Raw genomic sequence first — 23,947 nt, forward strand, 5'->3', positions numbered from 1 at the left:
GACCGGTAACGAGAGGGGAAATTGCAAAGGGAGCACAATACAAGGAAGCTTCAGATAATTTTGCTGAATGCCGATGACGGTGCCTTTTGTACGGTGGAGAGGAATCTCGAGCACTGCACAATTTGGTTGTAATCTTTGAGATTTTGTTTCTTTTTCTTTTTTTTTGGTACTATAATTTCCGTAATGGTTTCTAATAGAGAGCAAAGTTTGTACCGAGCGAGCTGGTAGTTTGTGCTGAAAGATAGGTTGATAAAAGTTTGCTCTCAAAGTTGTTTTTTTTTGCTTACTGAATTTTGATGCGCCTCACTATTGTAACCTTTTTACAATGGACGGTAAGGACAATTGGGCGATGGCGATGGTTTTATACCATTTAATCTTACTGGTGTTTGACTTTTGCCGGGACGTTTTAATTTTATGGACCTTTTGGTTTTGTCTTAACTTACAGCCTGGATGCTCACTGATTTTAATTATTCATTCAAACAGAACGGTTTATTCTTTTGCCTTCTACTACAATCCCTTGCCAGTTGAGATCGTGAGAAACCGAAGGATTTGTACAAGAAATCAAATGAAACTACTACTTACAGAATGAACAGTAAGGCAATGATAAGAACAAACAAACTCGTAGCTAAAAAATATTATACAAACATATACCGATTATTCATTAATTTATGGTACACACTGTAATAATGCTTATGCTGCTTCATTGTGTCTTATCCAACGCCAAAAGAAGCTCGAAATGCATTGTAGTTTTAATCATTAAAATGTATTGTGAGATTAATTACGCTCCAAACGTAAGGTTCCACCCTTTGTGCCACCTGTGTTATCGTAATTTAAGAAGCAAAGACATTTCAACAGATTAGAAGCCCCTTTATTTCTATCAACCACCCATGCCTCGCACCACCCGATTGCAGACACCGTAATTAATTTTCTTCGCCAGACAAACGCTCAGACAAACACACACACACAGATACACGTGTTGAGTCGTTCCAAAAGTTCGCAAAAACAAACGCAATGCGCTCTTTCATCAATCGAATCGAAAGCATGTTACCACGGCAAACACATTCATCCCGAAGCAACCCGAGCTGGCTTTGAAGTGTCAATCACAAAGCGTCACACACTCTCACACGCGCCCACCCGGTTACACGATCGAGAATACAAAGCTCGGCGCCTATCTTTGGCGTCCGGACAAATTCGAATGCAAAACAAAAAAGTCAAACCGATCCGATTTTAATTAACAACAACTTACTGAAACCCGCCGTTTTCTCCCATTTTGTTTCGCTTTGCTTTTTCCGTTTCACTTTCACAGGCGCCCCCAACCGATGCGGAGGACGGAAGTGAAGCCCAACACCATCTCCCGATTGTTCGTCGGTCGCTTAATCGTGCCGATCAAGGCGTGCCCTCGGCGAACAAAAGCGTTGCTTGTGTAATTTTCGCCCACGACAAATAATCAAACGAAAATCGTCGTCGTCGTCCGTCGCCGTCTTGGGAGCGTTGGCTGCGTTGCCATGGAAAGAGACCGGAATCAGCCGAACGGAAGCTCAGGCACTGCCACGGAATGGTCGTGAAAGAGAACAGGTAGTAATGATGATGTAAGGATGTCGTCGTCTTACACACACCAAAAAAAAACGGATCTCCGCCTCCGAGAAGAGCGACAAATTGTGCCGGGACGCTCGCCAAGGTGTGCCAAAAAGGTAAAATTGGAGTGTGTAAAAAGGCATACAAAAAAAAAAACCCCCCACGAAAAGGAGGTCGTATTTTTGTAGATTTTTTTTTCTTTTCTTTTTGATTTCGGTCTCGGTCCTCCCTATCCCCGAGTTTATCTTTATTTGTTGCCTCCAGGGGGAGGGCGTCGGGATGAGATTTTCTTGTCCACGGCTACGCGGATTTATGTATCCGCGGTGTGTACGCACATAACTCAATTAATGTCCTGCATGTCCTGTACCAGCAAATGGTGTTTTATGTATATACATGTATATGGCTACGGATGTGTGTGTATGTGTGAGTTGAATAAAACCACCAAACACACACGCGTCTGCACGAAGGGAAGTAAAAACTCACGCCTCGTCGCCACACGAGATGACACACACACACACACACAAGAAGCAAAAGAAACCCCTCACGAATGTACAATTTATGAAGATGTGCTTCCGGGCACAAAACACCGGGACGAGAAGCAGCATTGCACAGCGAGCGGCAAAGCGGTCGTTCCATTTTTGCCCGAAGTGCATTCCACTTCCTGGTGGATGATATTGTGTGCGCGCTTTTTGCTCCCCCGACAGGATACGCACCGTACTCGTCACAGAGAGAAAGAGAAAGAGAGAAGCAAACAAAAAAGAAAGAAACCTGCTCGTAATCCTCAGAAAACGGCCCTTCGCCGTCTCAAACCCAACCGTACTGAGCTCCACGGTAGAGACGGCGAAGGGCCACAGCGGACGGACGCACCAGGTAGAGAAGAATAAAATAAGTACGCGCCGTATCCTGTGAGCAATAGCGGCGCACTCGTCTCGTGGTCTCATCGCGCCATTATCCTATGCCCGCCCAGCGGAGCAGCATCCCGGTGCTTCACCATCGCACGCTTACGCACCATCATCATCATCATTTTGAGCGGCCATTCCATCCGTTCCGAGCTTTTCTGCCTGTCCCCCATTCCGGAAGCTTTGTTCCCATTCATCCACCTTTTCTATGCGCTACCCCATTATTGGCATTATTGTCACACTTTGCACTTTAAAGCGCGCCTCTCCGAGGTGGCACTGGTGGTGGTGATGGTGTGTGTAAGTGACCTCCGAACGATGGACTTTCTTTTTTTTTTTTTGTGCGTTGTACAAACACTCGCTCGGGCGGCTCGAGCATGTCCCGCTTTTGAGTAAAGATTCAATTTTAAAGCACCCCCGGTGCGCGGGGATGGCAACGCACCGCATGGCTAGGATAAAGGTGAACGTGTTTTTGATCCTTAGGGAGTTTCCCTCGTTGTCCAACCGTCAACCGAACCACCCTCACCGGATCGATGCGAACGATTATGACTTCCTTGTTGGCATTGTGTACGGGCTTTTCTGCCACGGGGAAAGCAATAAGCATTTTGTGGTTTAATATTTAGTTGTTAAGCTAGAAAAAAAGAAAGCACACAAATCACAAAACAGTGATTCTGTGGTGAGCCGATGTTGATTTTTTATATTGAGTTTAGAAATTTGGATTCACATTCATGCAAGTATGTCTATTTTATGCATTTTAGACCTTTTTTTAAGTGAACAATAACGATTTATTACACCTTATTGCATATCTTCAGGCGCTTATCATTATTTCAAAAGGAGATTTGCTCAATACCCATACATGCCACGGTATTGAGCTAAATCTAACACGGAAAGACCACATGTCTTTCTTTAGTTAGATTTATTATCAGTTTAAATCAACTTTTTAAATATAATGCCATTGAACTCCATTGCATGACGAAAGGCGCTTAAAAATAGCCAACGGATTAAGGGAACAGTTAGCAAAAGCACCAAGAGCCTATTTTATGATTGTATTTTTTTATCCTATCTATTTATTTACAAGCCCCATGTTAAATACCTTGAAACGCATAAAAGCATCCAAATTAGAAAAATTCACATTTTAGATTAAATAAACAAATTACATAAACATACCTTTGCATACCTTTAGGCGCTTCATCACAGTACAGAAACAAGCATTTATCAACAGCAACCATTTGCATGAAATGTAAAAAAAGGTGGTGAAATGATTTTATCGTTGTTCACAAACTGTTTTTTTTTTAATGATCATTTTACCTGTAATCGTACGTTTATAGCCTCGATCATGCATGCATGTTGGAAGCTTCCACACAGTTGTAATAGCATGTAAACCCTGCGTGAATGGATGGACAGGCGTTTTGTCTTTCCTCCCCCCTACTTTTTCAAAGCTTTTCCGTTCCAGTTTCTTACCGTGTATCGGTACGATCGAAACACACCACCCGGAAAGGCTCGATTTACATGAGGAGCCACGGCTTAGCTTGCGTTCGCGTGGCACCTCCGACAAGGTGCCGGTTTTTGCCTCTCTTATGAAAGGTTTAAATTTGTGCCTCTTTTCAAAGTCCCATTTTACCCTTTGAGCATCTTGATGGATCCTGCGTTCGTTACCAGCGGCATTCACTAGCGCCAGCTTATCTGCCCCTGTCCTCTCCGTGAGGTACATCCTTGCCGAGTGTCGAAGGTGTCGAAAGCGTTCTTCCCATCTTTCGCCGTCGTACACCGGAGACGCATGTCATTTTTCCAACACCTTTTTTGTGTTGCTGCTGCTGCTGCTGCTGCTACTTTCCATCAATCGATAAGAGCGGCCGACGAGCAGGAAGAGAAATATGGCCAAGATGCTGATGGTGAGCCGAATGATACTGACAGAGCGGCACTCCGCTTCGTAATAGAATTGCGCCCGTAATTCACGGCAACCCAGGGCGGTAATCCAGAGCCGGTCTCGGGGAAGCCAACTTTCCCGTAGCCATCCTGCCCCGGATCGCACCGCAGCTGATTCGCTATTCAACTTCATTTGCCAAGGGCCAGCCCAGGTCGTGGGCAAAAGGTGAAAAGGGCGTTTTGGGAGCGAAGTAAGCAAGCAACAACAAAAAAATGGAGAAAGGGATCAAGTTTAGCAGGTAAAAGCTTGCCAGTGCACACACATGGTGCGGCGTCTGCTTTCAATCATCATTTAAAGCATAAGCTTCACGCTTGTATGATTATATATGTATGGACAATAATTCGCATTCATCCCTGCCGGGGAGTTGGGTCAGGTTAAGCTAATGTAATGTAGTGAGCGATTTTATCTTCTCTCTTTTTTTATGCTGTTGCTTTTTCGTGCGCTTTTTGTACGTGGAAGCGTGATTTGTTCCTCGAATTTGATGCGCTAAGCGAGCACCTTAAGCTTACGTTTTGGGGGATTTGATGCCATAAAAAAACCACGAGGAAACCCGCAGCACCAAGCAGAGGACGCAGCCAGGGTTAAAACTGAATTTAAAAGCCGCTGCCAAATATTCCCACAGGGGTCGGGTCGGCTGACCCGGTAACTGCTGCGGTAACGATTTATTTTTATATTACATTCTCTTTGATATGTTGCGTCAGTTCTTTTTTTTACATTTTTTCCTCGCTATACACTTTGCTACATGTTTTATGATGACTGCGTGTGTGTGGCGTTCCTATTATGATGGCCAATGAATAAAACATTTTGCAAAACGGTCAACGAGCATCGGGGGATGGTTGCGGTATCCCATCAGCCAAATAAATGATGGTTTTATAAGCCGCTAGACTGCATTAGTGTGTCCATTTTCTGTCAATTGGATTTTTTTTGCAAAAGCTTATTTCCATGTGTGTGAGTAATATTGGCTTAAATATCGAAGGATTTGTGCTGTATGCAAACTGATTCAGCGAAGGATGCTATTGCATGGCGTATTGCATACCTTTAGGCGTATTTCAAAAATTAACTACAAACGCAACTTTCATGCACAACTCACCTCGTTTCCGTCCGTGCGCTAATGAGCTGTTGCCCAGCGAAGCTCTACAGCGTTTCATTACACCCAAAAGGTTTACGCTTTGCAATTAAATCCTCCAACCGACCTGTCGATCGACGAACGCCATTTTAATACGCTCCCTTTCAAATACGGAATAGAAAATTCAATCCACGCCAGTGAACGTTGGGGCGCATTTAATGTTGCTCATTACCGCGCGAAACGATGTAAAAGCCAATTACAATCACATCATTCATCTCCCCCCAGTGTCCCCAGTGTCAAACGGGCGGTTTAAATCCCTTACCTTAGCAAAGCAAACAGGTACAAAAAAGAAGCGCGCTCTACCGGGTTTTGTCCGCCACCTTCCGGACCGCAACCGTTACTGCCCTTTTGGTTGGTTCAGTAATCGATTAAAAGTGAGAGCGTTCTCGATCGAAACCTCAAAATCTTGCGCAGTGGTAGGTGAACGAAGGAAAAAAAAATAGCCTCAACACACTGGCAAAAGCGTGTTGCACCTTCCCCACTACCAACAGGCGGCTCAAGGGGTTTTATGGGAATTTCTGATTGAATTTTAACCGAAAGCTCCGGCTGGGCTGTCCCCATTAGCATTACTAATTTCGGCCCAATCGAATGACGCAGACCAAGCGGCCCCCGGTGTCCTAGCAGGGGGGCCGGCCGGACTCATTTGGGCCGTGTTCGGCAGGAAGTGCCTTAAATTAGTTCTCCCTCCATACCACTCGAGTCGCTGGGTCTGGCGGGACTTTGGTCCTTCCGATGGGAGCTAATCAACTAAAATTAGCATCTTTTCCCCCCCTGTCTGCATGTTTTGCATTTGTTTTCGCCTGTTTACTGGTTACCACCGCAAAAATAGAGGGGAACCGCGATCGGGAAGGCCACGCAGCTGCCCAGAAGCCCGGCAAAGATGTGAGCCGGTGTGGGTGTGTGTGTGACACTATACAGCATCGGTTGTCTGTACGCACTGATTAGATTAGGTTTTCGGGAGTGGTTTCCCAGCAGCAAGCAAACGAACCGTTCACATTACACTGTCCTTTGTCCTTCTCTCTTTTCTGCCCTCCAAGTCCCAAACTTCTGGTTCGAGAGCTTTCCATTTTCCACTGTCTCATTTTCCGGCCTTCCTGCCTTCGTTGGAGCCAGCCAGGATCGGCGGGAATACCATTTCAAAAGCAATCAATCAACCATTTGTGTTTCCCGGGGTTGTTGGTTTTTTTTTGTTCCCGCTTTCTAGTGTATCCTTTTTTTATTAAAAGAAAAAGAAAGGCATTTTTTATGCTGTGTTTTGTTTGGTGCGCGGTAAAACCCAACCCATAGTGCCCTTCGCTCACCGCTGTGGTTGCAGTTTATACGGATCGGTATTTCAATGATGTCTGAAGCTTGTGACTTTATCTCGTCGTTATATTTGAGAGAAGAAGAAAAAAAACGCCCCGCATTTTTCGATCGGAACAACGCGGAACGCGAAAGGGTAAAACAAAATCTCTGAAACGCGACATCCAGACTCCGTGCACGGTGGGTTTGGCAGGGGACAAAATAAAATTGCATGTTTTATTATTTTCATATCATTTAATTTTTTGAATTAAAATGAAACTCAATGTTTGTTCTTTTATTTTAAAAATCTAATTTGTTTGACAATAAAGATAATATAAATTCGACGAAACACAAAATAACAAACATCAAGGATTACTAATCCCTCGGAACCATGATATTGATAATGTCATGGATTCCGGCCTTAATGGTGAACGCTTCCATGCCATCTTACCTCCTCAACATGAGACTATGTACCACGATCTCTCGGTCATTGTGAACGACCTTAAAGGACTTTATGGGCTGGGTCGTTCGATTATATCCCAATAAACCCACCAGAGCTTGACGAGCTTCCTACGCTGCACGAGATATGTATGTGAGTACTGGTACTCCAAAGGTACGATATCTCTGTCTGCCGAGACAAATTCTTGGAGATAAACTGCTTGCTATGGGTATAGAATGGCTCGATGGTGCGACCAGTCGGGATGACCTTTGACCCAAGATCATGGACGACTTCAAAAGATTGTTCGCTTATCCTACGTCACCCCTAGGTAGGTCTACATTTGGTAGTCTACAGCTACCTTGAAGAGCCACAGACCAACGATGTCTATATCTGAGGCGTATGACAGGATCTAGGCTGACTCTTTAAAGTCTCCACCATCTACAGACTTAACCAATTACTATTCCACCCGAAGTGAGATGTATCTGAAGAATGATTTTTATTAATTTTAACATCAATCCTCATTCAACTGTTTCAGCGTATTATCTTTTTTCATCATCGTGCTAAAAGCTCCATTGCATGTCAACTACCTTGTCCCACTGTGCCCTAACGATGCTTTTCCACTTGTGCTTGGGAGCTTTGCTACCCCTACCGTGCGTATCGATATCGGTCGGTGGATGTCTTAAGCGTTCATCCATCCTTTCTCACTCCACGATTCCCGTTCTATTTTTTCCACCTTCGCCCAAACCACTACAGTAAATCTCCTCTAACGATCGTGACACTGCTCGTGCCCGGACGGGCGTAACCGGAGAACGAATGACATTGATGGGGAGGCTGTATTTTTTTGCTGTAGCAGTTTTCCTTCTGCAGCCTCTCATCCCGGGTGCCCGCCGAATCGATTGTTGACGAAGCTGGAAGTCGCCGGCGAGCTGGTCGGTATCGATAAGCGCATCTACGTGCGTATCAAAGTTGATGAGAGATTGATGGGCGTCTCGAAGCGGCAGCAGCAAAAAATAACAAGCGCAACATACAGCGACGAGGCAGAGATGTGGACACGGTTTTGCTTTCTTTAACCCGCTAAAGCAAAAACTACCACTCCTCAGGCTTGTGCTGTACTTCCTGCCCGTGCATGATTGCTCTCTTTTTTTACTTTTCTTCGTAGGTTGGTGTCTGCGTTGCTCTTAACGATTCGATTCCCGATATCATAATATCGAGCCTATCGATGTTTTTTTTTTTGCTTTTCTTTTTCCCGTTCTCAAATTCACCGCTCCGGGGAACACTGTCCCAGCCACAAAAGCACTCACAAGCGACGTACGACGGTGACAAAACAATGAAAAACTCATCAACAATCTGGATCGCACGCGCGCTCGTAGGGGTGTGTGTGTGTGTGTGTGAACGCAGAAGCCGGGAAAAGGGCAAGTGCGTCAGTAACCTTTTTGGAAAATCCTGAGAAAGGGTTTATTATTTTCCTTCCTGCTCCCACTCCGAACGTTCCTCCACGTATTCTTTCGCTCGTTTCGGTGGTATTGTTGGCGATTTGGACGATTGATTTGAATGGAAGCGTGGATGCAAGAAGTCGCTTAGGCTTCGGGATGGGCGGCAAACCGCGAAAGGGATCGATTTTTATGCTTTCCTCCAGTTTGGTTACGGTTTCGGTAACGTTGAGCGGAAGGTGGGAGGTTGGGTTTAAAAATCTTCCAAGAAGCTCAACCAGCAAAATGATTTGCAAATGTACGCCTCCCTTCGTTGCCAGATGTTTGCCGTTCATTTTCTCGTGCTCTTTTTTCATTTTGTTTCCTCTTCAGCCTTTAACAGTGAAGCAACATTATAAATGATCAGTGTAGAATTACCACCCCGAATGATTATTACGTTGTTATGGGCTAATTTTTGACGGACGAAACTTTGACCGGACTTTTGGGGTAGCTGTGTTTTTTGTTGTCGTTGTTGTTGTTGTTGTTGTGGTTTTCATCCTACACCATTGTGTAATTTCTGCACGTAGCGCACTTCCTGTACGTCCAAAATGGGGAAGGCTTTTGAGAAGGGGCAAAAAAGAAAAGAAAAAACCTACCACCACACCCACACCAAAAAGGGGTACAGTAATGAGCGAAGAAAAACCACACCAAACGTACCCGCAAAAGTTTTGCGTTTGATGTCGAATGCATTTGACCCAACCGCTGACGAACGCTTCGGACCTTTGCGGCAGAAGGAAAAGTGGCGGTTGGGCAAATTTGATTACAATCCTTTTAGCAACGTTGCTGTGCGTTGCGGGCGCTTTATTGCTTGCCGTATGCTTTATTGTTTGGAGTGGCATTTTTGCTTTGTTGTGTTGGACGCTGCTTTTTTCCGTCGGCCGCTTCCGCCTCGCGCTGCTGCGTGTTGTTTCAAGTAATGAAAATAAGCTCAACGCAATGTGTTTAATTAGCGCCGGTGCGCGTACTGTTGGCACATCTAATGGTGTCGGTCGCCCGGTTTTGACAGTGAAATGTGAAGCAATGGCGGAAGATGCTGTCGAGTTTCATCATCAACTGAACCAAAATGGCTTCCACAAAAAATAAACACACACAGTACACGGTGGCATTCATGGTCGTGATGAGGAACAGAAGAACTGTTTTTTTTTTCATTCTGTGCAGCTTCTTTTTTTACCTTTCAAAAGTATCTATTTTAAGAAACGGCAACACTGCTGTTTCTTCTTCAGCTTCTTTCCAAGGGTTGTAATTAAATTGTCCCACTACTGTAAATTAAGCGTTGTGGTTGGTTTCGCCCTTCGTTTTTGTGTGTCCTTTCGAGCGACTTAACTACAACGACACACAGCGCGTGGGGTGAATTTGAAATGCTTCTATGTTTTTAATTATTTAATTTTCCTAAAACATTCAACCCCCAATTCGTGTCCCCTTTATGGGGAGGGCGGCTATACCCGCTTGCTTTGGGTCTAAATGGTGAAATTAAGTTAACTTCTGTGTGGAAACACGTTTGTTATGATGCTGTAGACTTTGCTCTGCTTCGCACACACACACGCTGAACAGCCTAAAAGTTTGAAAAGATTTTTTTCCTGCTCGATGGTGCTCGTGAAAGGTTCTGTATAAGATGATTGCCTTATTAAATGTCCCCTGCGTAAATGTCCAATAGCTATGCATATGATAAGCCTCAAACCACACATATAGATAAGCCCCGTGCAAGACGCCTCAATGGGTGTTCGTTTGTATCGTTGCCCTCTCAATCGTTCCCAGCTGGGTTGGGTCTTGGTTTTCTTGGGCGAAACTTTCCAGATTTGCATAATCTTGCCTTTTTCCTTAAGGAGTAGGGAACTTTCAAACTTTAAACCCTTTGTTTATCGAAATTGAGAGAAAAATTCGAACAAGGATTATATTCAAGCTTTGCAATCACATTCCATAACCGGTGCGAAAGATTTCAATGGTTTTAAATATATGCATGCTTTCATAATGAATGGACACGAACAATATGTTTCTCTTGGCAGATCATGTCTTGTGCCGGTGGCGACGTGATACTGGATGACTTGAGTTTTAAACTCTCAGTAAAGTTGGAAATGTTGGGAAGTTAATTAAAGAACACACTCACTGAATGCTTTGAATTATTAATATTTTATCTCTTTGAACCACCCGCACCAGTGCCGTTCTTCGCCGTAATGCCTCAAAATCAAACAGAATACAAAATTGTCCTTTGTAATCGGCGAAATAAGCTGCCTCAGTTTTATGAACAGCGTCAAGAAAAGTCACCCACTCAACACTCCACTTAATTCACCATCCATCGAACAACCGGCGATTGATCCTTTCGAAACGCTCGCCCTTTTTTATACTTCTCCTTCGGCGAAACCAAACCCTCACCAAACCCTTCACTCGAACAGTTATTACATTTTTAACGACATTTATTACGCTAACCCTGAGCCGAGCTCCCATTTCTATGAATGTCTGTCAAAGTAGGTATTAGGTGAAATGCTGAAATGCGGTACGAATGACGGAAATTTTGCACCTAATAAGGCATGCCCCCATAGCTTACCCGCCGCCTGCCGTAGCCCGGCTTGGTAGTGCTACAGCATTCGCACGAACCGGACGACCGGAAATTATCCATCAACACAGCTAGCAGTTCTGGCCTGAAATGCTCTAACAAGTTACTCATTACAACGTTCAATCGAGCTGTTGACAAGCGTTTCCGTTGTGCTGTCTAATGGCACAGTGGGATCTGTTCGTAGAACGGAAGGAAAATGGTTATTAGTTTTTCTTAGTGAGAAAGGATGGTGATATCGTTTTGGTATTTTATAAATTATCTTTATTTTCATTTAAAAACCCGTCGTCACTGTAATGAACGTATTGGAGCAGTCATTAGAAAACCAGAGAAGGTAAAACATTAAAGGAACAACTCTGTTCTATTTCCTTCATAAACATCTATAAAACTGTCCAAAGCACAAACGATGAGGCCAGTGTTACACAGTGCTGTTGTCTGTTTTGCTGGTTGAATAGCTAATATTACTGTAGCTGAATCTGTTGAAATCAAACGATCCGCTCGGCTAGCTCTCCATAACATCTACACCCTACAGTACACTTTTGCTGCTAATTGCACACGTACTATTATAGACACAAATGTCCCATTCACACAAAAGTCCTTTCACTGACAATGAGCAACAACAGCAGCAGCAGCATCAGCAAGAAGAGGAAGCTTCGGCATCGAATCCTTCTTTCCTTATTGCGGAAGCAGCGACAGCAAGAAACAATGGTCTCTCGGCCACCACACCCAAGTCCGGAACGGTATGACTAATCGTTAAAAATAATGATTATTAGCGTGCTGGAGCCGAACGAAAACAAAGAAAAGCTGGCTGGGACGATCCCTCAGGCCGACAGAGTGTACGTTTCTTGTGCTGGTTCTTAAACTGCGCTAAGAAGCAGCACAACACAAAACGTACAGCCGGTATGCAGCTTGAAATGCTTCCAATTAATTCGTCCTTTTTGCCTGTGCCAAACTGGCCCTTGGAAGGGTTTTGTTTTTGATAGAGAAAGAGTTTTAGAGAAACTGGGCTTTGTTTAAAGGGCTTTGTTTTAATGAGACGATCTCGCGTGACACTGCGTTCTTCCTTTCTGCCCACCTCTTACGACGAAATGAGGTGATCGGTCCCATTATATGATCAGGTTCATAACTGACATTCAGTTGTTGATTAGTGTTAAACAAGAAGCCAGTTCTGTTGGACGAAATAAGCGATCAAAACCACGTTCAATCCACCAGGACGGGAGAACATTGCTAGAAGATTTGAAGGACAAAATTGGTGAATCGTTGCCAATGTACCCTTTGTTTTGTGCATGTAATCGACATCTTCTGCATCTTGTACATGTGAGCGTGCGGTAAGACGTGGCGTGAGGAGAAAGGTGCTGTGGTTGTGTAGTTAAAGTTAAAATCCTTACACACACACTACCCTGTAAAATGATCCCCAGCACGAACACGATTGCTGACATAATGTTGCGTAATGTTGTAGCAATGTAAGAATTGCGTGTGCGTGAAGCTAGTTAAGCATGCCAGCCAGGAGTTCGAAGTAAGGAAATAGACGAAAAACAAACCCGTTTTTGTTATAAAAATGTGTAGGAACTCTTAATAGATCATATAGTTAAATTGTAAAGTAAATCGTACGCAAACATACGTAGCCATAAGGACAAAGCATCCTAGATGGGAAGGAGGAAAAACAAAACGAAACAGCGAAATCAACCCGTAACCACTCAGCAAATGCCACCGAGAGTTTTAGTGTATAGGAACCATGTAGCTAGACAGAATGCTATTTGATGAAATGGACTAAGCCAAGGGAGGGTGTAAGTGTGTGTGTATGTGTGTGTAACACAGATATAGCCAATTTAGACTACTTTTAATGGTTGTTACAGCTCCGTACATAGCGGCTGCCGTCAGTTGCGGATGGATTTGAATGTGTCTATAACAAACAAAGCGTGCAAACACGCACATATACATACATATAGCATAGTATACACTAGATATATAAACAAAATGGGAGAACAACTTTAACTATACGTACTTATTATGCCAAAATGTCCAACAAAACAAACAAAAACGCAAAGGAGGGCGGCACAGGCAAGGCTAGCGTATACAACGTTACTGTACATTATCAAACCAAATACAAAACACAAACGAACGATGCGGGATGTTTTTAGCGGATAAGGATACGCACGTCTCGATGCTTCTTTCTGCCCGAAGAAGTTTCAACACGAGACGATGCATGTTTGGATGTTTTGCATTACTCCAGACAGCACTCAAAAAAGCGGTTTGCCCCAGGAGTGTTTACAGCGTAATGCCAAATATGCAGACGAAACGTACAGATTGAAACAAAAGTTAATAGGTTTATGGTCTGGAGCAGATGTAGATTGTTAATATATTTAAGTATTACAAATAAAAGTATAAGAAATTGGGCGACGAGTGAGCATCGGAAATACGGTGAAGAGGGGAGAAGCAAACACTATTTTTGAAAAGGGAATTTGTAAAAAAACAAAACAATATCATATGTGTCAAACAACGCACAAATAGATCGTGGCGATCGGTGAAGGAGCCCACTTCACCATCACGGCGGTATAATGTACATAGTAATGGAATATATTTGAGGGGAAGCACTTCCCCGTTTGTCTAGATTAAAATACAAACTGTTAAGCTACGCTACGAAACATTAGATTGCGCCTGTGTACGTACGTGTATGGTGTACCATATATTTTAAAACCAGTGGGTAAGATGCAATCTCAGTGCATGCCGAAGAATTGACCGCTCACATGGGGAAACGAAGTGCGAAGACCTAGAAAGACCAACCAGCCAGAGGCTCACGCCGGGAGCTGAGCTAAATGCTAATTGAATCTTATCCTTCACGCTTCACACCAAGTTACGGGACGGAGCCGATCTGCAGCTCCCAACATTGCCCCACACTCGTCTAGCTTCACGTCTGACTACAAAACAATGATCCAATTATATGTTGGATCCTCTAGTGTAAAATGGGAGGACGTGTGAAAGAGAAAAGATCAAAACAACTAGCCAAATAGTGAATCAAATCGATACTAAACAAACAAGTAACACGTTAATCAAAACATAACTAAAGCTGAGCGTCACATGTAAGCTCGAGATGCTACCGAAACACACACGCACACACAAAAACGCACTACACGTGCAAAACAGAAAGCAACAAACTAAGGATTGTGAATTTGTTAAAGGTTATTGATTATATTGTTAAGAGTACAGGATATGTGTTTAAAAATCTCAAATCAAACGTACGTACCATAGTGGGGCGGGGATCGCCGTTAAGCGAACAGTTCAATAGAAAGCAAAAGCCAAACCACAGAAGAGGACAAAACAAAAAAACAAACAAACAAAACAAACGAAAACGAAACAAAACAAGAAATAAACATAACATTGAATAAAGACAAAAGCAACGGCTTATTATTTATTGCGAGTGTTTTCTAAATCGTTGAAATCGCTGATCACAGCAAAGGTAAGGTAAGAAAAAGGTAAGATCAAATAATTGCACATCAACATTGATACCTATATAAATATCATCTGTTTTCTGTTCTTTTATTTGTTCATTATTAAGATATTTTTATGTTTTCTAATTCCTTTTGTTATTTCTTTTAGTTTTCTATATTGTTTTATATCTTATGAAGCGACCTTGGCCGCTACGATAGAGGCCGTCGATGACAGCTGATAACGGCGGCCGTATCCGTACAGGCGGCTAAAGAACGTGAACCGTGAAATAGGAGAGGAGGTGAGAGAAAGATCATCGTGAGAATGGAGAGATGACAAGGTGGATGATCGAAGGAGCTAACGAAGGAGATTCTGGTGTCGATGATTGGCTAGAGCAGCGGTGTAGTTAATTGAAATAAAAGTTCTGGTGTTGGGGAGCATACAATTTAGCATTTTTTTCTAATAAATAGTTCTAACCGTTTCATTTATATTATCAGTATTCATTTTTTTAGTTATGATTTTATTATTTACCAGATTGTATGCTCCTTCCACAGCTTACAAAGAAAACCTATTTCCTAGCGATTGTTTTCATGCACAAAAACTTTAACTTGCTCGTACTAATGAAATAGCTGGACGGGTTTTTCTCCATCTCTCTCGTGTTGAATAATTATTTCCCTAATCCAATAACGATGAAGCATCCCCCGCAGAACAGTGTGGCAAAACCGGGAAAACGCACTAATTGCTGCTTTGTGCCGCCCGTACAAAACTATCGCTTACCGTTATTCGTGCGCCCACCATACCGGTACGCCGGCAAAGAAAGAGAGAGAGAGAGAGAGAGAGAGAGAGAGAGAGAGATAGAGAGATAGAGAGAGAGAGTGGGAGATAGTGTCAATGTAATAAATTTCACGCAAAAGCAAACTGTTTACTTCTTCCGGCTGAAGTGTGCGACCGCGGATAGAATACGTAATGAAGTGGCAGTGAATATTCATCGGGTTGCCACACCAACGGCGCTGGTGGTACTGATTTTCCACCACTCGGAACCCCTAACCGGTGCTACGTGCTATCGACGGTACACGCTTGGCGCACGAACCAGTGCCAGTGCTTCGTGATTAAACGCTTAATGGATTATAATCTCTCTTCCTGTCTCTGGGCGAGCCTATTACGGTCACCACCGTAACCTACCAACACAACAACAACAACAGTGAGCACGAAAAACGCAAACCACCGTTCTAGAGTCTCACGTGCCTATCGCTTGTTCACATCGCTCGTACGCATATTGGCTAGCAGCTGGCGCTTTGGTGGGGTTTCTTAATAGGGCGAGAACACCAATCCCGACGTATGTAACGTATGCTGAACGTGTAGCGGTGATAGCGGTGATAGCGACCGTACTCGAATCTAATTGCTGCATCAGGATGGAATTCCGATTTACTTCGTGTTAGAGTGATTGCAGTTTCAGCGGTAAGTGCGTTTGAGGGTTCGCTGATGATGTTCTTTTAGTTAATGCTTTATGCGGTACTATAAATGGTTGGGAATGAAATCGCTTATGAAGGTACCCATTATAACTGATAGCAAAGGAAACATTTATTAAAACAAAACACATTCTACTTATTCCAGAATATTTTAGTAGAAGATTGCAGCTTCCAGTGCTTTTTAATGCGATACAGTGGAAAGAAACTCGAAAAACATTTGATTCGTCATTGTTTTTATTTTATAGTGTCCAATATTTCAAGTGTTTTTCTCTATAAGATATTCAATTTGCCTCTAAATTTATTAAATTATTGGTAATCATCAGGGAAAATATTTGACCTCTCCGCATCACACAAATGCTAAACGATTAACTCTAAACGTTTTGTTGCGTTAAGGTTCGTTTAAATTTCAAACCAGTACGCAACCTTTAAAGCCTTAGTAATAGCCCATACGAATCCTAAACTTTGTGTTTTCGCTTGGTCGTAAATCGCTGCGAAAGTGAGCTTTTGCGGGCTGGGTAGCAAGCTTGTATGCAAGCTTGCTAGCGGCCCTGCGTGTGAAATATTTCAAGGGCTTTGCTTCCCCAAAGCAAAGTCTGTTTTCAGTTATACAGCTTGTCTTAATCGGACTCAGTACCTTATGTTCAGTTTATTTTATGACAGTAAACATCTTCTTTTTTGGCACAACCACCGTTGTCGGTCAACGGCTGCCTGTACCACTCTAGTTGGCTTGGCTTTCAGTGAGGGTAGTCAGTCCTTCGTGTGGGGGCACGGTACATTCTTGGCTAGAACCCATGACGGCCCAAGCCAGTTATCATAGTTCGTAATAAAAGGAAGCTAGTTTTTATACATTTGCTCATACATGTAATGGCATTTTTATATATTTTCTCATAGTAACATAGTAACGGTGCGGTCCCGTGGTACAGTCGTCAACTCGAACGACTCAACAACATGCCCACCATGCGTTCAAGCCCAGAATGGACCGTCGCCCCGTAGAAAGGATTTGACTATCCGGCTACATGGTCGAAAGCCTGTATATGCCGGCATGTCCGCGTAGGACGTTACGCCAAATAGAAGAACTTACTAACTCATAGCAACTTAACGGTTATATAGTTTTTTTTATCTAATTAGGTTCCAGTTTCTTGGTGAATTATTTACTGCCAACCAACATCTTAAGTGACTTGAAAATGAAGAGCTTGGAGACTAGAAACCTGTCACTCTTACATCATTCTCTAACCCCACGGCACCCTATTCCACACATTGTATCTACTACCATCCCGAATGGATGCGATAAGCGATGTAAACAATCACACAACCGCAACAGCGTACCACACGTCAGGCACGATCCCGGGCCTCCCATCGGAAGTAAGTTCCGTTATCACTCGCCTCCCGTTCGACCTCCTTTGCCGCGTGTACGCAAAAGAAACCTCCAGCGCACTGAGCACGTCGTCATGAACACTGTGCTGCACTGCCAGATTCATCCCTCCCGCACCGACCGGGCAGAAATTGTGTCAAACCATCGTCCCCGACACCGAACACTGCCGACGGTGACGCGCACACACGAAGCAGCGGAAACATAAAACGGACGGAAATCAATACCGACACTGAATGTCGACGTCTGCGAGAAATGTTCGAGACCTGCCTTATCGTTGGCGTTGGCGGCGCATGCCCTTTTGCAAGTTTTGGCCAGAAGAAGGCGGAAAGGAGAACGAGGAGAACCGTTTGTGGTGGTTTTCTTGGAGGCAGGGGTAGGGGTTGTCGTAGCTAAGGGCGAGCGTCTCATCCATTGCAGTCGCAGGAACGTGGTTTGCATTTCATGTGACGCAATCGACCTTCCGACTCGGTGCGTCTTACATGTTGCACACTGTTTATGTGTCTGTGTGGGTGGGTGGAACGGCGAAGAATAAACGCTGGAATTATGCCAGTTTTTTTCCGAGATTTCTAATGGTTGCTATGAATGATAATAAGGCTATGATAAAACTATGATATCTTTTAACGCTGTATAAAGCAATGGTGGTAAACTATTTTACCAGAACACTAGCTCCTTTAAATCGAATAAGCCAAATATAATATTTAAGATAAAATTCTTCAGCAACCTTCCTAATTTGTCTATAAACTCTCTTGCTAGCCTTTTCAATTTTCTTTCTCAATTGTTTTGCTTCACGTTGTGTTAGCTACACAAATTGTTGCATATGGTCGTTTCCATGGCACTGTTTGGCAATGTTGGCGTCCTCGATGACTCATCGACTCCGACTCCTGCCTGCCAGCGAAGGCACAACAGTCCGGAACCTGGTATGCAAGCGCGCCCAGAGCATAAGCTGATAAGCCGCGTAGCAGTTGTCACGAGCCCTTTTTGACGTACAGCTTGTAGACAGCCCTGGAAGGGAGCATGCGGGAGAACAACGCGAAGCTGTGCACGAGGGTGTGCAGGGCTAGGAGCGGCACATGCGCAGAGCGGTACGATAGTGCGTCGGTTCCATTAGTCGTATTTTTGGGGGTTGGAAGGCATCCCGCAAAATTCACCTGCCGTACGGGTGCGCTGATACCAAACAATGCCCGTCCGCAGCTGAGCATAGTTGAAGAGAAAGAGAGAAAGTTTCAATGAGTGTGGTAGAGAACGGCAGAGATTATAGGATAACAAATAGAGCAGAGTATTGAAAAGAAGAGAATGGTAGGAGTTAGCTGGTCTGTTTGATGGAGTTCAAATGAACCGACAGCTAACATTCGAATCAAAGTGACAGTTACCGAATGTTAATAATCGAATTTTTGATGTAACAATTCATTTAAATATTACAAAAGTGAAAAAATCTACAAAATAGCACGACAAAAGCAAGCTAGAAGAGTGTATTCACTCCCAGCTGTGCAGTAAACGCTTCACCAATATTAGTCCTTCGAGCCGGATTGGTATCATTTTTCTGTTTTCATTCATGTTTATTAGTCACATTTATCTTTGAATTTGTTTTTTTTATGTAATTATTGTGTTTTATTGAAGTTTATTTTCGGTATAGAGCAAAGATTTTAACAATTAGATTCTTTTACATATGTTTTAATTCTTTAAAATAATTTGATGACATAATTTTTATAGAATCTTCAACAACATAATTTTAAACTTGTGTCTATCCATTCATCCGTTTGAAAATCTTTTCCACCCACTATCGTCTGACAGACAACAAATTACTGAGCAATGTAAAGATAAAGAATTCCCAGAGAGCAGCAGAGAGCAAAAGAGAAAGAGTAAGAGCGCGCACTCTCGAGCAAAATGTACCGTGTGGGAGCGCATTTTTGCGCAACATCTCACGTGCGTGCGTCCGTGCGTATTTGGAAATCCTTCATCTGCCATTTCGGAATGCCATTTCTCTCTCTCTATCACTCACTCGCTCTCTCTCTCACGCGCCGTACCGTCACCATTTGGGGTTCCTCAGTTCCGTTCTTATCGTGCTCGAGCTCGGTTGGTACCGCTCCGTTGCCGGATCGCTCGTGGAAGTCAGCACCAAATGTGTGTATGTGAGTTTTGCTAACTGTGTATGTGTGCGTGTAAGTGTATGTAGGCATGAAAATTACATTCCGTTAGCACTAGCTGATGGGCAAGAAGAGTTTGCAATGCAAAGGAAAACACACATTCCCAATGGGGAAAAACACTGCGTTCCATCTGGTGTGAGCAGAAAAAAACAGGAAAATCCTTTTCCGGGACTGTTTACCCCTAGCCTCATACCTTCGCGTCATACCCAACAGACGGGTGGCGGCGGTATCCTTTTATTTTCCGCATCAAAAAACGTATGCGCTTGTGTTTGTGTGAGTGTTTGTGGCTAGCTTTTCCATTCATTCTTCGCGCAGCAGCTTGCGGTTTCGGCAGTGGAATGTGGTGGTGTTAGTGCGCATAAAGAGAGTGACAGTGTGCGTGGTGTGTATTGTGATGATTGTTTTTGTGGGGGATGGAGGGAGTGTGCAAAACATCAATGCTCGGCGTTGCTGATGGGGTTGAAGGAAGCGTGGAAACAACGCATATTATTTTAGCTAAATTTATAGATTTGTTTTATATAAGCATAAGTAATCCTAATACCTCTTTTTCACTTCATCATCATTTTTATGGAAATCTGGAAAATTGATTTAAGGATATTTTCCGTCATTTATTCTTTTGTTCATAACGGCTATTCAATTATTTGAATTAGAAGATTAGAAGATTCCTATTTTTACAATATTTAACAATTTAAAGAATACTTTCCAAGTGAATCATAGCCAGGCATAGGTTTAATGTAAATTACTCCTCACCGCTTCCATGAAAGTCGTTTTTGCATAATTAGTACCACAACGAACCTTCAATCCGTATCTGCACACCCGCAGCAGGCAAAGTAAACGAGTCGTTAGTGCAGTGTAATACGTATCGAACGCATCCGAAACCGTGTTGCTAGTGTGTGCCTTTCCCGTGCGTGCGCATCCCGTGCATATGTGCGTATGTGTTTTCGCTTATGTGTATGTGTTTCAATGTGTGTATTTTCCGTCCTGTGCGAGGGTGGTATTTAATGTATTTTTTTGTTTTGTTTTTGACTCTCCCTACTTCGGTACATACGCCAACAATTATCAACGGTGCAAGGATTAGAGTTGCATGTGGGGGTTGGGAATGCGCGGGTAGTTGTGGGAAGAAAGGAGTGTATACCTATATGTCTGTGAGAGTGTGTATGTGTGTGTGTGAGTTTGCCTTTTCCTTTCATGTGTCCTTGATGTTGTGTATTTCCATTCTCCATACCGCAGCGGTGATTTGCTAGCAGCAGCGCACTGTGTAAGCGCACTGTGAAGAGCGTGCGAGTGGTTTAGGAAAGTCCCCAGTAAAAAGTGTACCGGCAGCAAAGAAAGGAACCAAACGACACCCGGTACTCGGTACGACTCGGAACGACTCCGGCAAGCAAACCGTGAACCAACTTGACAAAGAATAACAAACGGACAACGGTTTGCTGCTCCAAAACACAGCCCCAAACAGCCATTAACTATCCTTTCAACCTGCCACGGAAAGCCTCTTTTCGGGCCTCTTGCCTCGTGCAAACGGGAAAACGGAAAAATTGTTAACGAGGTAAGCTTGCCGAAACTTTCCCTAGACATGCAAACGACTTTCTACACCGAACAAAAAAGAGCGCTAAAACAAAGCTACATAGCAAATATTGTTTATTTCCTCAATCAAACATGAAAAGCAAAAAGAATATGGCACAAGCAACCCAGAAATGGAATTCACCCGTAAAAAGTAATGCTTTTATTGCAACTGAAATATTGAAGCACATTTTACCGCCATCCGGGTTCGGTTTGTTTGAACAGCAGTCGGGTGGGTTGTTTTTTCTCTCTTTCCTTCCTTCGTTTCACCGAGGGAGTTCCCTGTAATCAAATTTCCACTTGAAGCGTAAGATCGATAGCAATCTTCTCAAACGTAAGCCCTGCAAGGGGTGACACTTTAATGGACAAAACACACAGCTTGAAGTGACAGCCCGATGGGAATAGGAAACTGTTCTGTTTTGCTTTCTTCCATTTTTCAACGGAACTTGTGGAACAAATGGAACGATATCTTAATCCTCTTGACCCCTTCGATTGTGAAAACGATAGGATAGATTGATTGATGCGGGGTTTTTACTATAAATTTTAAATGAAGAACGTATGAGTAACGAGCGTATGACAACGAATGGCACTATTTTTCGATTTTTCCACTGTTATTTTAGAACATTTTCTTGAGTATTTTTGTCAGAAATGAAATGATTTTCATTAGAGAAATCTACATTTTTAACACATTTTTATTTAAAATAGTGTGACGTATTACAACAGTGTTATCGTCTCCTTACAACCAAGTCAAACGCAACCATAGAAAATCATTCCATCTTCAAACTCGGACACCCTACACAGCTCTTCCTTTTCCTTTCAACTCCAACACCGACACCAAATTAATGCACCCTTGCGTAGCTGTGCGCGAAGAAGGCGGTACGCTGATTATCATTTTATTAGCTACCGAAACCAACCCTCCGCCAGAGACACGCACACACGCCCCGGGGGTGAGGCAGCGTAGCGCGTACAACAGTGCACAAATTTAAGGGTCGAAATGTCGAACCACTTTCACCCTCGGTGGGTTTGTTTTGTTCTTCCCCCTTGCTTTTGTGTCGCTGCTGTTATCGGGAGCGAAAAATGCGATTCTATTCTAGCTGAATTGGTTGGACAGTTCAACTACCTTTTATTCACTCGCGATGATGCAGCTCGGTCATGCAGACCGGATAAAGGCAAAATAATCTTACAAAACAAGTATTTAGCTCGTTGTGATTCGTTCATGGGTTGCAAGAGGTCAACAACACTGCTGGGAGTAAGTCAATTTCCCTTGTGTTTTTTGAGCCATAATTTTCGAATCGAAACGATGATTCATAGGTCACTGCCATACTCCCTCTGGCGTCATTCAGTATCCAATGCCTCTCATATCATTGCGATACAGTTCATATTGCCGAGAGCTGCATTCCAGTGGAAAACTTTCTCACCCGGAGCTTATCTATCAGCCCCAAAACCCCGCACACGCTCCAACTACGATGCAAACAGCTGCGAACGAGATGGTTTTGGTGGTTTATGGAAGCGCACACACTTTATGCATTTCGATGATCCTGCGCCATAAAGTGGGTCTTGCCCGAAGGATAGGACTCGCTGGAATGCAATTTCCTTCTGCTTGCCCTGTTGACCGGTGGAGTGGAAACATACACCCGTTCCTCGAGGGAGCAATAGATCGAAAGGGTTTATGCTGGAAGCGAATTGGGAGTGAATTGATAAACGAGTTTAAGAGGATGCTCGGAATGGAAACAAATGTCAGGCGAGAGACATTATTGCTGTACTGATGCAATAGAGTGCATCGATACATAGAAGTTTGGTGATGAAGAGACTTACTTTCCAGGTTGAGAGTTTAATGTCGTCGTTTCCCTTTGTTTGAAACGAGTTGACACTTTCAAGCCATTTCAAACTGTCCTAGTGTTTTGTACATTAACAGATTAATATGGGCGTTTTTCTAACACATTTCCATGATCTCTTCAAGATCACTATTCTCAGAACAATTCTTCTTAAAGGCTCAACAAAAACCATATTCCACAACTCATATCTCTGAATCCACCAAAGGACACTCCAAACCAAGTACATCTTTAAGCACAGCATCTATGGGCATGCCTTAATCGCCTAAATTTGACCCATCGGAAGCTTCCCGTGGAGCATCTCCGTCTGCACTTAAACGAGCCCGCCCGCAGATAGAGTGGAGCATCCTTGAGGGAATGATTTCCATGGAACGGCTCAGCACAAAAGGGACACCGGGGGTCGTCATGTTGTTGCTTTCCTTTTACTCTATTTCGACATCAAAGGGACTAACAAAACCGATTACAAAACAGCACACGGAAGCCACCAATCCACCAAAAAGCTGTTGTTACTGCTCTTTCGGACTGTCCGGATGTCGCTCTAGATTCTATTTCAAGACGAATTTGCCACTCCAATTGTGGGTTAGGAGGTTTCTTTGGTTTTTTTTTTGCTCTCACTCTCTCTTGACTCCATCACACGGCCAGACGGGTGCAATCAACCGAACCAGACCGGGCACACCGAAAATAACTGTCACTTAGCCTCAATTGCTATATTTACCGGAGCGAGCGTAGATGTGTAACATGTGTTGACAGACCTCACGATCACGCATTACATTCGCGCACAGGGGTAGTTTCAAATGGTTCCGAATTAAATGCTGAAAAGGCTCTCAAAATGACGACGTCGGCTATGACGGCCAAGGTATGAATGTGTTTCATTAAACCACTG

The 23,947-nt window shown here is 43.5% G+C and overlaps 2 protein-coding genes across 20 annotated transcripts in view; both read left to right on the forward strand.

The window, feature by feature from the left end:
- Window positions 1-14,646, forward strand: part of LOC120893768 (5-hydroxytryptamine receptor-like) — an 82,538-nt gene extending 67,892 nt beyond the window's left edge. For both annotated transcript variants that reach the window (XM_040295865.1, XM_040295864.1), the window contains exon 11: window positions 1,307-14,646. The gene's annotated coding sequence lies outside the window, so the exon portion shown is untranslated. The remainder of the gene's footprint in view (window positions 1-1,306) is intronic.
- Window positions 14,647-19,573: 4,927 nt separating this feature from the next.
- Window positions 19,574-23,947, forward strand: part of LOC120898819 (kazrin) — a 64,096-nt gene continuing 59,722 nt past the window's right edge. For 11 of the 18 annotated variants that reach the window (XM_040305186.1, XM_040305197.1, XM_040305198.1 and 8 more), the window contains exons 1-2: window positions 19,583-19,687; window positions 20,903-21,218. The gene's annotated coding sequence lies outside the window, so the exon portion shown is untranslated. Of the gene's footprint in view, window positions 19,694-19,791; window positions 20,055-20,434; window positions 20,600-20,902; window positions 21,219-23,947 lie in introns of those variants that run through there. The other 7 variants (XM_040305187.1, XM_040305192.1, XM_040305190.1 and 4 more) reach the window with 7 other exon arrangements.

This window comes from Anopheles arabiensis, chromosome 2, assembly GCF_016920715.1.
Source record: "Anopheles arabiensis isolate DONGOLA chromosome 2, AaraD3, whole genome shotgun sequence".
NCBI lineage: Eukaryota > Metazoa > Arthropoda > Insecta > Diptera > Culicidae > Anopheles > Anopheles arabiensis.